The following is a 6,409-nucleotide window of genomic DNA, read 5'->3' as shown; positions in this document are numbered from 1 at the left end:
GAATTAGAGCACCGTCGAAAATGCTCCTCACGTCGAACGTAATTGCTGCAGCATGGGTGAATCGGAGGAAGCATCGATCGCGCAGATGTTAATCTTTGGCGAGGCGAAGAAGAGGCTGAGCTTAGTGGGATTAGACAGAAAAATGTAAAATAAAAGACAGATACAACGGAAAATCAAGTTTATACTAAATGGGACGGTTTTTGTTTACTGACGTAGACTTGTTTTGTTCGATTGGACGATAAACAAGTAAACACTTTTGCGCTTCGGATTTAATATAGGGTGTCCCAAAACTCTTAATTAATATTTTAAGGCGTGAAAGAGAATGAAATTTTGAACTAAAAGATTCTTTATCAATTTTAGCTTAGAGAGAGAGAGAGAGAAAGAGACAGAGAGAGAGATCATTATTTACGAATAAAGTTATTCAATCAGATCGCGCTTCAGCCGGAATACGAAGGACCGTATCGTGCCGTGTGACTCTTCGCGTTTACTTCTCTCGATTAAAATTTTATTCTAATTTTTCATATTAATAAATAAGTAAAAGTTCTAATAAGTTCTTGGCCGTTAAACTTTTCCTTATTGAAATAAGTAAATAATAAAAACAATCAGAAATTAGATAAATTTCGAACGTAATTTATTCTTACTTATTTATCCGGTTGACCACACGTTGCAATTGGCCACGTTGCGATTGCCCACGTCGCGATTGCTCACGTCGTAATTATTTGTGTGTTTATTTATTTATTTACTTACCTTATTTATTGATTTATTCATTTGCTTATTTATTAATACGAAAAATTAGAATGAAATTTTAATCGAGAGAAGTAAACGCGAAGAACCGCACGGCATGCTATACGCTTCTTCGTACTTCAGCTAAACGCAATCTAATTGATTAACTTTATTCGTTAATAACTCTGTAAATAATGGCTTGAACCAAAATTGATAAAGGAACTTTTAGTTCAAAATTTCATTTTTTTTTCACGCCTTGAAATATTAATTAAGAGTTTTGAGACACCCTGTATATATAAGCCCGTATTTATATAAATTTGGCTTAATGATTCGTTATTCCTTTCAAGATTAAAACTACATGTAAAAATAAAAAAGAAAAATTTTAATTTAATTAAGTTTTAAGCATACGCTGTGAGCGGTTCATGTGTCGCGGTTATTGACTCCACCGTCCTAAATTCTGAACATTTTATTCGTCCCCCGCGTTGAAATGTGTGTCAGGAAGACTATATAGCGTACAACGACATATTACAAAACGTATATGTGATCCTCGTCGAGGAGAAACTTAGGACGCGACGAAATTTTTAGACTCAATTTCTTCATCTGCCCTACAAATTCGAAGTGACGTCGCTAAAAACTTTAAACGCGTTTCTCTCGAGGGAAGACGATTCTCGTCTCACGAGCCGATGCAAAAGAGCTCAATAAGGATTTCTTTGAGAATCTCGCGCGTCCAAGCAATAAAAGGGGAATAAAGGATGCTGATCACTTGACTAACAAGATCACCAAGGTTGAACGCTAAAGTGTGTCAATGTCGCCGCTCTCGTATCTCCAGACGAGATTCTTTACGGAACGACGGACTTCCTCTCTCGTTTTCTGAAACGTCGACGAGACCGAACACCGCGATATGGGGGGGGGGCGGGAGGGGAACCTGACTGCGTGTGACGTCACCTCCGTGGGGGTTTCGCCGATCGATAAAACGCGTCACAGCGGTTCCTAATATGGATCGAAGATAGGGCAGCTGCCGTGTGTAATAACGCTTCTCTCGATCGATCTTTTCCATAATTGCGCAAGATTCCGGAACAGAAAGCGAACAGGTGAGACTTTAAGTCGTCTCACGATTTATGACGTCATTGTTTCAAGACATTGAATTTTAATTCGATTTCTTAATTTCAATAAACTGCAGACATTTTTGTCTGGTTCACGAAATTCGCGAAATAATCTACGTATCGTGAGTGTCTCTTACGTGCATGCCAAACCGAATTAGCGTCGAGTTTCGTTCGTAGGTTTATACACTCGATCAATATCTTGGTATCGTCTGTCGTAATTACACAGGAAGTTCAACGAGACTTATAATTAATGTACTAAAGTTCAATTCCTATTTCCTAATTGTAATTTATATTGTAGCTAGGAACTTAGAGGTTTCTAATTATAATTTATTAACATGTACTCGATACCAGTATTAATTCTTTACATGAAATAAAGATAATAAAGAAATAAAGAAAATAAAGATTTGCCCAGTTTGACTTCTGAGAGGCTCGTCGTTTGCAAGCCGTTCCGAAAGTTAATTCCATTCGCATAATTGAAGAAGTTTAAATATAAAATTTTTAGTCCTGTTTTACAAAATTAATATTTTTTCAATATTTTTTAATATTTTTAATATCTTCGCATAATTAAAGAAGTTTAAATATGATAAGATTTTTAGTCCTGTTTGACTTCTGAGAGACTCGTCGTTTCCGAAGCAAGCCGTTCCGAAAGTTTCATTCGCATAATTGAAGAAGTTTAAATATGATAAGATTTTTAGTCCTATTTTACGGAATTAATATATTTTCCATATTTGTTAAAATATATAATATTATTATTAATTCATAAATATACATAAAATCGACATTATTGTAATTTAAGATAAACGCAATGTATCCTAATATATGTTTCGCGATGCATGCATTCTATTTCAGCTCACATTTTCACGTAAGGGGCGAGAGTGTTACGAGAGTGATCGGATCCATTCGTGGTCGTATCCTCGACATTGAATCGCGTAGAGACGAGCGACGGTCGAAGGAAATCGGACGGACGGCGAATGCCTTCGGACGAATCTGGCTATACGGATTCTATGCCCGTCTCGGATTTTGTCAGCTAATAATAGCCCGGTAGAGCGCATACCGAAGAGCTACTATCTTTTCGGCGACGTCAGTTTGCTTGTTTTCCTCGTCTACGTACCGCGGGCTATGAATAATTGTCCAATCTCTCGCGGACGCAGCCCGGTCGCGCGGTGTCGGGAAACACGGAACGCATACATATACATATAATATAACGAGGGAAACCGTAATAAACGATGCGTGAACCATTGCGAGAGTGTTTTTGTTAGAACGTTAGACACTCCATTTCTCAGTAGAATATGAATTCCATTCGGTTCTTTTCGATACAATTTAAGCCCGTAGCGAATTCAATGCAACATATGTTCGCGCAATCGTGTGACAAAACACAGCCGTCGTTAATGAGACGAATTGTTGGACGACGCGCGCATAGCGATCGCCGTCGTGTCATGCTTCCGATCTGATCGCTGATTGATCAAGTCTATAAATTAGCATGATCGATTATCCAATGTCACCGCCGTGAATAAACTCACACGTAACGCGCGGTGACAGGTGATCGCGAATAAAGAATTGTACAAGCGCGCGCTATACATCATTAAGAAACGCTGTATCGGAAATATTAAGAAACATGTTCGCTGGACAGATAAAAGTGCGTAATCTCTCGTTGTTTTGAATGTACGAACCTCGATAACTCGAATCTTAAGGCAGCACTGTTAAATCTATAGTGTCAAATTGAATCTTATTTAAGTCGCCACTGCTCTTACTTAATAAACTATTAGTTTTATAATTAAAACAATATAGTTACTTTTAAATAAAATAGCATTTAACCCAAATTTGGGTTAAATTTCTGTTTTAAATTTAAATTTAACTAAATTTATGTTTTAAATTATTTAACTCTATTGTTTTAATAAAAAATAACTATTTATTAAGTAGGAGCAGTGGCGACTTAAATAAAGTTTAGTTTAATACTATGCGAGTTCCATATTAATAATTACGCCAAGTCATGATCATTCGCGTAGGTCGTAGCGGCAGAGGGTAGAATGAGACCCTCGAACGCACGGCAATTTGCTGTAAAAAAAAAAAAAAAAGATTGATGCATGCGCAGAGAGGACGAATACTCAAAGGAGTATTTGTCCAAGTACTAAGCTGCGCATATAAACGTATACTTACTATTTCGTCCATCCATCGGCTTATTGTGGTTATATAGCGCTCAGCATGCGATTGAAAGTTAACAGAACATCTATCCCGGACGTCAGATGTTGGTGGACGTATGCAAGTATACTAAAAAAAAGTAAAAAAAATATTTTGACCTTCCACAATTGTTCAACAACAAAATCGTTCTTTCCGTGTATATTTTAAATCATATTATTATTACCGCTTCAATTATCAGGTCTTGTATTTCATGCAAATCACGTAGAATGTCATGGTTCACTCGTTCTTGTCCAGGTCGAACTTGTTCCATGTTTTTTATCTTCGTATCTACTATATATAAATAAATTATAGTGGAATAATATTGAAAACTGTATACTATACGTAGAAAAGAATAAATAAAGAAATGAATAACGAAAGTTAGAAAGAATAAAGAAAGAACAGTGAAAGTTAGACTGTGCGCAATTATCAAATTCCATGGAAAATGTAAGGTGAACAAGTATAAAAGATATTGACCCGCTATACAAAGATCTATTGATAAAGATTGATACGAAAGAGTCACGCGAGCCACGCGCTATTCGCATTTCGTACTTTAAACTAAAGGAAGTTCGGAGATTAAGGACAATTTACGGTACGCTACTTACGATTACTGCAAGATTTTTATTGGAATATTCCACTGCAGCACGTAACAATAAGGCTGATGGTAGCTTTTAAAACGCGATCTTACTTCTAAGCGCTACGGAACCTACTGGATAAAGGCAGATTTTAGAAGTGTTGGGGGAAGAGTTGCGAGTGTACACGTGATCGGCAGGGGGAGAGTTGCGAGTGAACACGTGATGGGCAGGCGCGCTATTGGAAGCGGAAGGACAATAGCGACAAATAAGGAAGAGTAAATAGCAAAACCAGATGTCGGCCAGGGCGCACGGCGCGAGAAGGTTACATACCATGGTACATATATCCCGATAATTGCCTGTACCTGTCTTACGTTCTTTCTCGCGATACCTAACCGCAAGAAACCTTACAAGAAGACACTGCTTTGAAATTTCGTTGACATACATCGCTTTTTGTAAACATATACCTAGATAGAGGTTGTAGGTTAACAAAATTTAAAAGTGACGAAAATTTATCTTTGTATCGAATGGTTTCGAGAGTGCCCCGATACAGATATAACGATCGACATTTCATAAATTCGCACTGACGTGAGAGAGAGGGCGGGAGCGGGCGCCGTTCCGCGCCCGGTCTCTGAGTGACGTGTCATTTATCGCATAACGCGAACGTTTATGCGCATTCGTGTCGCATAATTGCAATTAGAGCGGAATTCATTTACATCGACCGACATTCAATTTCTTCCGAGAGAAAGCCCGGGATTTACACACGTGTCCTCGATGCGGCGCGGCGCGATGCGATGAACGCGCACGCGGACGTTCGTGTTAGTCGTGTCGGTGTCAGAGTGTGTATGTACTCACGCATTCCTCCCTCACGTGAGTACATACACAAGCAAATTGTTATCGATTGCGCTCGTTAAAAAATTTACAGTTTGGCATTTCCGGCTCAACCCTCGCGCAAAAAAGCTCTTTCTCTCTCTCTCTCTGTGTGTCGTTTTTTAATTCATGTCGAGGAGCCTTGCAAAATTTGTAACAAAGTGTGTCGCATTTTTATTTCCGTATATCTCCATAAAAGATCAACAAAACGTTCTTTAAAGTCGATATAAAAAGTAAAGACTAAATTGTAAATGCTTTTGAAAAATTTTACTGTAATTTATCTTTTTTTTTATGATATTACACTTTCTTGTGGAGAGTAGAATAGGGGATCTTTAATTTTGCTGTTGCATTAGAATAACCCAAGCCAGTGGCACGTTTGACATTTTTACGGAAAATTCTTCACACTGCAATAAAATGGCAAAATTATCGCGGCTCATTTTTTAATAAACATTTTAAAGGACTTGCTTTAATTTTCAACTTCCGCATTTTCCGTAAAAATATCGAATGTGTCGCTGGCTTAGGTTATACTAATGCAACAGCAAAATTAAAGATCCCCTATTTTACTCTCCACAAGAAAGTGTAATATTATAAAAAAAAAAGATAAATTACAGTAAAATTTTTCAAAAGCATTTACAATTTAGTCTTTACTTTTTATATCGACTTTAAAGAACGTTTTGTTGATCTTTTATGGAGTTATACGGAAATAAAAATGCGACACACTTTGTTACAAATTTTGCAAGGCTCCTCGACATAAATTAAAAATCGCACACAAATGCAGTTTACAGCATTTGAAAGTGTATATCTTTACCTTTAATTTGCGCACTTGTTGAGCATTTTGCGATTTTTTGTTATCGAGTTATTCAATGTTGAAGCATAAGGAACATTTTTACTTCAATGTGGAGTAACTCAGTGAAAAAAAATCGCATAATACTCAACGAGTGCGCAAATTAAAGCTAAAGATTCACG

This window comes from Wasmannia auropunctata, unplaced genomic scaffold, assembly GCF_000956235.1.
Source record: "Wasmannia auropunctata unplaced genomic scaffold, wasmannia.A_1.0 LD335949.1, whole genome shotgun sequence".
In the NCBI taxonomy this organism is placed as follows: Eukaryota; Metazoa; Arthropoda; class Insecta; order Hymenoptera; family Formicidae; genus Wasmannia; species Wasmannia auropunctata.
Note: the sequence above shows the minus strand (reverse complement) of the source record.